Raw genomic sequence first — 10158 nt, 5'->3', positions numbered from 1 at the left:
TAATGGTGGGCTGTGGGTGCATTGTTTTGAGAGTCGCACCCATGACAATTAAGGACCGGTTCACGGGAAACCCTGGAAGTAATTAAGTGCTAACCACATGCCGAAATGGGTAAGGTGGGATCTGAAGCATGGCTTCGAACTATTTGACGTACCAAGGCGAGGGTAGACATGATGGAGTATGGACGGGCAATCGTGGTGTAACGAAAGCCTCTGCTGCTTCCGGATCTACCAAGGCACAAGAGGGGACTGCCCGACTTGGTGTAAAAGAGGGGGTGAAACCTGAAGTGCGGTGCGATTAAATAGGGAGGGTTATGTGATGGGTCCTATCATGGTCTCTTTTCCGGTATGCCGTGGTCAAACCAGTTCCAGTTCCACTGCCAACGTTACACCAGATTGCGCAGGGTCAAACCAGTTCCAAGATTAATAAAAAAGGGGTTCAACTAATCCCAGTGAGTCTGTCAGTTCGCCCAATAACCGCGGGCACGGCTATTCGAATAGTTTTACTCTGCAGAGGTGTACAACTTTACCCACAAGACATGGCTGCCAAGCATGTTACCATGCCCCAACGTATCACCACGATACCTCAGTACGGAAACCATGATAAGACCTTTCACCTAGCCCTCCCTAGACAATCGCACCACACTTCAGGTTTCACCCCCTCCTTTACACCAAGTCGGGCAGTCCCCTCTTGTGCCTTCGTAGATCCGGAAGCAGCAGAGGCTTTCGTTACACCACGATTGCCCGTCCATACTCCATCACGCCTACCCTTGCCTTGGTACGTCAAATAGTTCGAAGCCATGCTTCACATCCCACCGTACCCATTTCGGCATGTGGTTAGCACTTAATTAATTCCAGGGTTTCCCGTGAACCAGTCCTTAATTGCTATGGGTGCGACTCTCAAAACCATGCACCCACAGCCCACCATTATCAATATTTTAGTTGACATTAACCCAAACTGGGTAATGAATCCTTATTACAGCTATTCAGAACTAAGCATGATTAAATGTGATCCCATGAGCTCTTGTTCTAAGCACGGCTAAGCATTAACCTAGGCCTAACTCTAATCAAGTTACCCTTGCTCTAGCAATGAATAAAGTTGGATAATCAACGGCATAGTAATAAGGTTTACCCAAAGAAAATAAATACAGTAAATACTTTAATTAAGACAATGCATATTTGAATAAAGAAAGCGGGGAATTTGCAATAATGGGTTCAATACGATCAAAGATGAGTGCCACTTGCCTTGCCCTGGCCCCTGGGGTACTTCGGTGACGATCTCGAAGTAAACCGGCTCTTCGGCGGGGTCCGAATCTAGGCGACAAAGCACAAAAATAAATAAAACAGGCACAAACTCTACTGAAACAGTAAAAGAAATTATTTTCAATGGATTCATCACAATTTTATGAATTTAATGAAATTTGAATGGACCTAAACGAAGACTAGATGAATTACTTATGAATTTTAGAAGTTTTCTAGGTTTTTTAACTAAACAGAAAAGTCCTAACTCAATTATTGCGCAATTAATGGGGCTGCTGACGTCAGCGAGGAGAGAGCAGGTGCTGACGGGTGGGAGCCACCAGTCGGTGGGGGAAAGGGGAGAGGAGAGGCTGACGGCTGGGCCCCACGGGAGGAGAGAGGGAGGAGAGCCGGCTGGCCAGTGGTCCCGTCCGGCCAGAGAGAGGGAAACAGAGAGGGGAAAGGAGAGCGCGGCCGGCGGCGGGAGCTTCGGGCGGCGCAGCGGCGGCCGAGGGACGGTGGCGCGACGGCGGCGCTAGCGGACGGCGGCGGTGCCACGACGACGGCGACGCGGCGACGACCACGCACGAATCGGCGGCGCAAGGGCGCGGCCGAGAGGGGGAGTGGTGACCGGCCAACACGACGGCGACGAGCACGCGACGCGCGCACGGCGGCGAAAGGTGGCAATGGGTGCCGGCAGCGGCGGCACGGCGACCGCGTGGTGATGGCGGCGATGAGGGAAACCCAGTGACGACGGAGAGGTTGCGCACGACGCCCAGCGACGGCGCGGGTGGTCCGGCGATGACGGCGAGGACAAAGGAGAGGAGGAGAGGAAGGTGGGGACGCTCACCGGCGGAGGCGAACGCGGCAGAGGGTCGGCGAGGAGGCGGGACAGGTGGCGACATCCGACGGCGCGGACGGCGACGACCGAGCGATGGGATCGGGGGTGGCGGTGGTGAGGTCGGGCGCGGCGGTGACCAGGTGGCGAGAGGATGCGTGGGCGCTGGAGATGCCCGCTGTCATGCCCGGAGTTTCGTCCTAAGCCTAAACCATAAAAAGAAATCCGTAAACAACAATTGGCTTAATTAACTCAGGAAAAATCCCTCTAAAAGAACCTAGTTCAATTAAATCGTGGCTCGCAAATCGACTAACTGGATTTAAATTCAAATTGCAGAAGTATAAAATTTGGCCAAACAAATTAATTTAAAACTTGGCAAAAGTGGGGTTTTCCTTTTTCCCTCCTTTTTCCCTTCTTTTTCCCTTCCTTCTCAAATTGGGCCGAAGTCCAATTTTCCTCCCTCTTTCTTTTTCCTTTTCCTTTTCTTTTTCTTTTTCTTCCCGGGCCGGCCCAGCCGAGCCGGCCCACTCACCCTCGGCCAGCCCAGCCGCGCCGGCCGCTCTCCTCCGCCCGCGCGTGCCCCCGCCTGGGCCGCCGCTCGGCCCAGCTCGCCATGTCGCCCGCGCCCGCGAGTCCGCGCCGCCTCCCTCCTCTCTTGCGCCACTGACAGGTGGGGCCCACCTGTCAGTGACCGTTTCGCCGCTCCGCGCCAGCCCGCGCCCACGCCGCGTCGGCTGAGTCCGACTCCGCGCCGCCGCCGCAACCGCCGCCGCCCAGACCGCGTCGTCCCCGACTCGGTCTCCAACCTCCGCCCGCCCTAGTCGGTGCCGCCACCCTATAAATCCCGAGCCGCCGCGCGCCGTCGCTCACTTTCCGCCGTCGCCCGAGTCGCCGCCGCGCTGTCGCCGTTTCGCCGCCACCGCGCAACCTCGTCGCCAGCCGTCGCCGTCATCGTCTTTGCCTCGGTGTCGCCAACCTTTCCCGGGCTCTCGTCGTCGCCGGTGGACGCCTCGCGTCGCCGTAGCTCCTCCAACCTCTCCGCCGCCGCGTCTCGCCCGTCGCCGTCACCCGTCGATCTCCGTCGCCGTTGCCGATCTCCCGCTCCCACCCGCGTCGCCACCTCCGCCTCGACCTCACCGACCCGTCCGCACTCTCGCCGCCGCCGGTGAGCGTCCCCATCCTCCTCCCCTCTCTCTCCCCCTTCTCGGCCGACCGCTGCCGAGTCGCACGCCGTCGCCGGACAGGTGCGAGGCTCGCCCTCGCCGCCGACCGCTGTGGTCGTCGTCGCCTTCACGTCGCCGTCGTCTAGCCGCCTTCGCCTGTGTTTGCCTGTGCCCGCGCTCGCCGCTAGTCAGTCGCCGTCGCCGCTGCTCTGCCGGGTTGCGCCCGTGCATCGCCGCCTCGGCCGTCGTCGCCGTCGCGCCGTCGCGCCGTCGCCGGACGCCGGTCGTCGTCGCGCCGTCGCCGTCGCCGTGCGCCGCCGCCGCCGCATCGCCCGCAGCTCCCGCCGGCCGCCGCCGTCCGCCCGAGCCGCGCGCAGCGCCTCCCCTCCTCTCTGTACCCCTCTCGCTGACGAGTGGGCCCCACCCGTCAGTCGTCCCCGCGCCCCTCCTCCTCTCTCTCCTCCTCGGGCCCGCGTGTCAGTCTCTCCCTTCCCCCTCTCTCTCACCGATAGGTGGTCCCCACCTGTCAGCCGTCAGCTTCCTCTCTCCTCGCTGAGGTCAGCAACCCCATTAATTGCGCAATAATTGATTTAAGACTTTCCTGTTTAGCTTAAAAACCCAGAAAACTTCTAAAATTCATAAGTAATTCATCTAGTCTCCGTTTAGGTCCATTGAAATTTCATTAAATTCATAAAATTGTCAAGAATCCATTAAAAATAGTTTCTTTTGCTGTTTCAGTAGAGTTTGTGCCTGTTTTATTTATTTTTGTGCTTTGTCGCTTAGATTCGGACCCCGCCGAAGAGCCGGTTTACTTCGAGATCGTCGCCGAAGTTCCCCAAGGGTCAGAGTAAGGCAAGTGACACTCATCCTTGAACATATTGAACCCATTATTGCAAACTTCCCGCTTTATTATTTCAAATATGCATTGATTTAATTAAATTATCTACCTTATGTTATTTTTTTTCGGGTAAACCTTATTATTATGCCGTTGTTTATCCAACTTTATTCATTGCTGGACCAGGGGTAACTTGACTAGAGATAGGCCTAGGTTAATGCTTAGCCATGCTTAGAACAAATAGCTCATAGGATCACATTAAATCATGCTTAGTCCTGAATAGCTGAGACATTGATTCATTACCCGTTTCGGGTTAATGTCAACTAAAATATTGATAATGGTGGGCTGTGGGTGCATGGTTTTGAGAGTCGCACCCATGGTAATTAAGGACCGGTTCACGGGAAACCCTGGAAGTAATTAAGTGCTAACCACATGCCGAAATGGGTAAGGTGGGATTTGAAGCATGACTTCGAACTATTTGACGTACCCAGGCAAGGGTAGGCGTGATGGAGTATGGACGGGCAATCGTGGTGTAACGAAAGCTTCTCCTGCTTCCGGATCTACCAAGTCACAAGAGGGGACTGCCCGACTTGGTGTAAAGGAGGGGGTGAAACCTGAAGGGTGGTACGATTAAATAGGGAGGGTTGTGTAACCGGTCCTATCACGGTCTCCTTTCCGGTATACCATGGTGGTATGTCGGCGCACGTTCAAGTGTAGTGGAGTCGTGTCTTGTGGGTACAGTAGTACACCTCTGATCAGAGTATAAACTATTCGAATAGCCGTGCCCACGGTTACGGGCGAGCTCCCAGCTTCACTGTGATTAGTGAACCTCTAATAACTTGAGTAAATTGGTTATCACTCGGGACTACTGCAACGTGGTGTAACGTTGAGTAGTGGTTGGGCCTGTTGCAACGTGGTGTAACGTTGGACAGTGTTGTGGTATTTTTACAACTGTTATTTACTTGTGCTTTACTGTATTTAATTACCTTTATTCTTTTAATCTCTGTTATTTGCTTAACTGCCGCTTTATTGCAACTAACCCTAGCCTGTCCTTGTTAATCCCTATGCATCATTTATCGTTCCCCCTTGTCCGTGTTACTTGTTGAGTACGGTGGTTTGTACTCAGCCTTGCTTAACTTTCCCACCCTAGAGCTGGAAGTCGAGTCCGATGGAGGTGCCTCTCAGGAGTGAGCTGTTCCGCCGTCGAAGCGTTGCCTGTGGACTCGAGCCGTACCCGCTGGAGCTAGTCTACCCCTTTGTTTTTCTTTCCGCTGCATTTCCGCTAGAATAAGTGTAATTTTCAGTTGTTTCTAAGAACGATGGTTATGTAATCAACATTGTCTTTTTGTGTACCCTGGCTGGTCCTGGACAGGGATTTAATACACAATTAAGTTCAGAAATTCGTGTGAGGAATTTCTGAGCGTGACAAGTTGGTATCAGAGCCTCCTTTGACCGTAGGATCAGCCCAATGGAAACCCTAAGAGCCCTCTGCTTTTCATGTTTGTGCATAGTTTGCGAAAGTTAGTGTTTTGAAAATGGGTTCGTGTTTTTCAAAAGCGTGAGTGATTTAAAAAGACAAAACCCCTTTGGTTGAAAAGCGTGAGTAAATCGATTTACGGGTAAAACTTTATTTACTTTGTTTCTCTTATGATTTATTTATCTTGAAACAAAATTTTGCATCTATTGATTCCAAATCCTTGTGTTCTTTAGATGGCCGACCACCCCTTGTATCATCGTGGAAACGGGATGGCTGGATTCGTGGCAGAGTTGGCAAGAGTCTCGTTCACAGCAGGATACCCCTATGAGCCGAAGTACACTACGATTCACCCTCTGGAAGGCGAGTTTCCTCACCGAGTAAGATTGGAGCTACACGGAATCCCCGGTTTCCTCCCTAACTTGGAAGTAGAAGGAGCCGGAGGCACGCATGAGCATGCCTGCCAGGAAGCTGCTTACAGTCTGATGACAACGCTCAGGGCCAGGCATGACCTGACGTTTCGTCATTCGGCTTACCGGTATCACCCTGGTCGTGGACCCAATTCCATGGTCAGTAGGTTTCGATCTGCCCGAAGTGAGCAAGACCCTACCTTTGGTAGGATGTGCACGGTGCTGCAAGGCCTCGACCAGATGCATCACGATCTCCATGAAGCATCCAAGGCCCTGAACGACACCAAGCTCACTCAGATCGTTCGTCTGCAAGATGAGGTCGATCGGTTGAAGAAGGAGAACGCCAGGCTCAAAGGACTCCCAGAGCCCGGAGGTGCAAGGTTTCGCACTACGGCAAGGAAGCGAACCCGTGGGCCGCCCAGAGTTCAGTCTTACCCCGGTGCCCCGGATGAACCAAGACCCCTGATGCAGATGGTGCCAACCTCTCCGACCCCAGTGCCCGAGTAAGGTGTCTCCCCGTTCAACGGAGCAAGGAACCGCAACAGGGTCGTCTCAGTCTATAGCAGCAGTGAGTCCGCTTCTGGTGAAGATGAACATGGTCTCCCCAGCAACTCAAGAAGCCGTTCTGAAGACGAGGAAGAAGACCCGTCCCCGGTTGTCGATCGCCGCTCTCCCTCCGTGCCTTAGACGTCGCCCTTAGCTTCGTTTTAGTCGTTGTGTGCTAGTTTTGGTGTGTTAGGTTTGCTTCGCTTGGGGCTAGTGGTGAACCATAGCAGTAGTGGGGTTATGGTTGTACCGCCAGGAGTTGTGTGGTTTTTAAGTGTGTTTCTTAAGCAAGACAATTACAGTTCACTAATTAAATAAAGCCCTGTTTGCTTAGCCATTTCTTTTTCTTCTTTCTCTTTCTGTCCCCTCCCGCTCCTGCAGATGGTGAACACCCGCCACAACAACCGTGACAACGACCAGTCCAGCACCGGAGGACCGCCCCCACCGCCTCCACCAGAGAACCCGTTGCTCGCCCAGGTTCTTGCTAACCAGACGCAGATGCTCTCTTGGATGATGCAGCAGATGCAACAGCAACAGCAGCAACACCAACAAGTGCTGCAGCAGCTTCTAAATCAGAATCAGAATAACCAGCAACAGCATGGACCACCCCCTGTGCAGTCCAAGTTACCGGAGTTCCTCCGTGTCCGTCCCCCAACCTTCTCAAGCACCACCAACCCCATGGAGGCAAGTGATTGGCTCCATGCCATCGAGAAGAAGCTCAATCTTTTGCAGTGCACTGACCAAGAGAAGGTCTCCTTTGCCGCACATCAACTGATGGGTCCCGCCTCTGCTTGGTGGGATAATTTCCTGGTTACCCGCACCGCTACCACGCAAGTGACTTGGGCGGAATTCTGTCTTCACTTCCGCAAGGCCCATATCCCCGATGGGATAGTCACACAGAAGAAGCGTGAGTTCCGCGCTTTGCAGCAGGGTACCAAGACGGTGACAGAGTACCTTCATGAGTTCAATCGCCTAGCGCGATACGCTCCCGAGGATGTCCGCACTGACGCCGAAAGGCAAGAAAAGTTCCTCGGAGGCTTGGATGATGAATTGAAGAAGCAGTTGCTTTCGGGCGACTATGCTGACTTTGAGAAGCTAGTGGATAAAGCCATCCGTCAAGAGGACCAGCACCTCCAGATGGACAGGAAGAGGAAGGCTTCGCAGTCAAGGTCTAACCAGCCGCCTCCTCAGAAGCCCCGATTCTACACCGGCCCCTATCCTCAGAATCAGCAACACGGGCAATCAACCTTCATTGTCCGCCAACATCGTCCATACAACCCCAGCAACTTCTCCAGTGGTTCATCCCAGCGTGCTCCACCTCAACGTGCTCTTCCCGCACCAGCTCCACGGCAACAGAATGCTCCTCCGCCGACAGCTCAACCTCCTCCAGCCAGGAAGGATGCAGGTGCAAAGCCTGGGGTGTGCTACAACTGTGGCGACCCAGGTCACTTTGCTGACAAGTGCCCGAAGCCGAAGCGCAGCGGGCAGATTTGTGCAAGCTCGCGTGAATCACGTCACCGCCGAAGAAGCACAGGCTGCGCCAGAAGTAATACTGGGTACGTTTCCTGTCAACTCCGTACCTGCTATAGTACTTTTTGATTCTGGTGCTACACACTCTTTTATTTCAAGAAAGTTTGTGGGATTACTTGGGTTAGGAAGGGAGAAGTTAAGAAACCCGATGCGGGTTAATACTCTAGGGCATTGTATGCTATCGGACCTTTATAGCCCTGACGTGCCCGTAGAAATCCAAGGGACACCCTTTCTAGCCAATCTCATCCTTCTTGAATCTAAAGACCTAGATGTCATTCTGGGAATGGACTGGCTTACCAAGCATCAAGGAGTGATTGATTGTGCCAAGCGTACAGTCACCTTGACCAGTGAAGGTGGTAAAGTGGTGACTTATCAGTTGCCGGAATCAGTGACAATCGGTACTTGTTTGAATCAAATGGAAGCCGAAGAGCAGCCCTTGGAAAAAGTCAAAGACCCAAAGAAGTTGGAAGACATACCAGTGGTTTGTGAGTATCCGGAGGTGTTCCCAGATGATCTCACAACAATGCCGCCAGAAAGAGAGATCGAGTTCCGTATCGACTTGGTACCAGGAACCGCACCGATCTATAAGAGACCCTACAGGATGGCCGCCAATGTGATGGCAGAAGTGAAGAAGCAAGTGGATGAACAGCTTCAGAAAGGTTATATCCGACCGAGTATCTCGCCTTGGGGTGCCCCGGTTATTTTTGTTGAGAAGGACAAAACTAAGAGAATGTGTGTGGACTATCGTGCTTTGAACGATGTCACCATCAGGAATAAGTATCCCCTGCCAAGGATTGATGATCTGTTTGATCAGTTGAAGGGAGCCAAAGTTTTCTCCAAGATCGATTTGAGATCAGGGTATCACCAGTTGAGAATTCGGGAAGAAGATATTCCCAAGACGGCATTCTCTACTCGCTACGGCTTGTATGAGTGTACGGTAATGTCGGTTGGACTTACCAATGCCCCGGCATTCTTCATGAATCTCATGAATAAGGTGTTCATGGAATACCTGGATAAGTTTGTGGTTGTCTTCATTGATGACATCCTTATTTACTCCAAGTCAGAAGAAGAGCACGAGCAACATTTGCGGATTGTGCTAGAGAAGCTAAGAGAACACCAGTTGTACGCCAAGTTCAGCAAGTGTAATTTTTGGCTGCACGAAGTGAAGTTCCTTGGCCATGTGATCAATGCCCAAGGTGTAGCAGTGGACCCCAGTAATGTGGAGTCAGTGATCGAGTGGACCCCGCCTAAGACGGTTTCCCAAATCAGGAGTTTCTTAGGACTTGCGGGCTATTACCGCCGGTTCATTGAGAATTTCTCAAAGATAGCCAAGCCAATGACACAGTTGTTAAAAAAGGAAGAGAAGTTCAAGTGGTCTAGTGAGTGCGATAGGAGTTTTGAAGAGCTCAAGCAAAGGTTGGTTTCGGCACCCGTGTTGGTTTTGCCGGATCAAACGAAGGATTTCCAGGTTTACTGTGACGCATCCAGATCAGGACTGGGATGTGTGCTAATGCAAGAAGGAAAGGTGATTGCTTACGCCTCTCGCCAGCTAAGACCACATGAGGGTAACTATCCGACTCATGATTTGGAACTAGCAGCTGTGGTGCATGCCCTAAAGATTTGGCGACACTACTTAATTGGTAACAAGTGTGAAGTATATACGGATCATAAGAGTTTAAAGTATATCTTTACACAACCGGATTTGAACCTCCGTCAGCGAAGATGGTTGGAATTGATCAAGGATTATGATCTAAGTATCCATTACCATCCAGGCAAAGCAAATGTAGTTGCAGATGCCTTGAGCCGGAAGAATTACTGCAATGCTATGGTATCAACGGAAGTTTGTGAGCAATTACAACAGGAGTTTGAACGACTAAATTTGGGGTTAGTCGAAGAAGGTTTTGTGGCAGCTCTAGAAGCGCAGCCCACTTTGGTGGATCAAGTTCGCCAATCCCAAGCAAATGATCCAGAGATAGCCGAGCTAAAGAAAAATATGCGAGTTGGCAAAGCTCGAGATTTTTCAGAAGATGAACATGGAACAATCTGGATGGGAAACAGGTTGTGTGTACCAGATAACAAGGAGTTGAAGGAATTGATACTCCAAGAAGCTCATCAAACCCAGTACT

Source organism: Oryza brachyantha, chromosome 5, assembly GCF_000231095.2.
Source record: "Oryza brachyantha chromosome 5, ObraRS2, whole genome shotgun sequence".
In the NCBI taxonomy this organism is placed as follows: Eukaryota; Viridiplantae; Streptophyta; class Magnoliopsida; order Poales; family Poaceae; genus Oryza; species Oryza brachyantha.
This window is presented reverse-complemented; position numbering follows the sequence as displayed.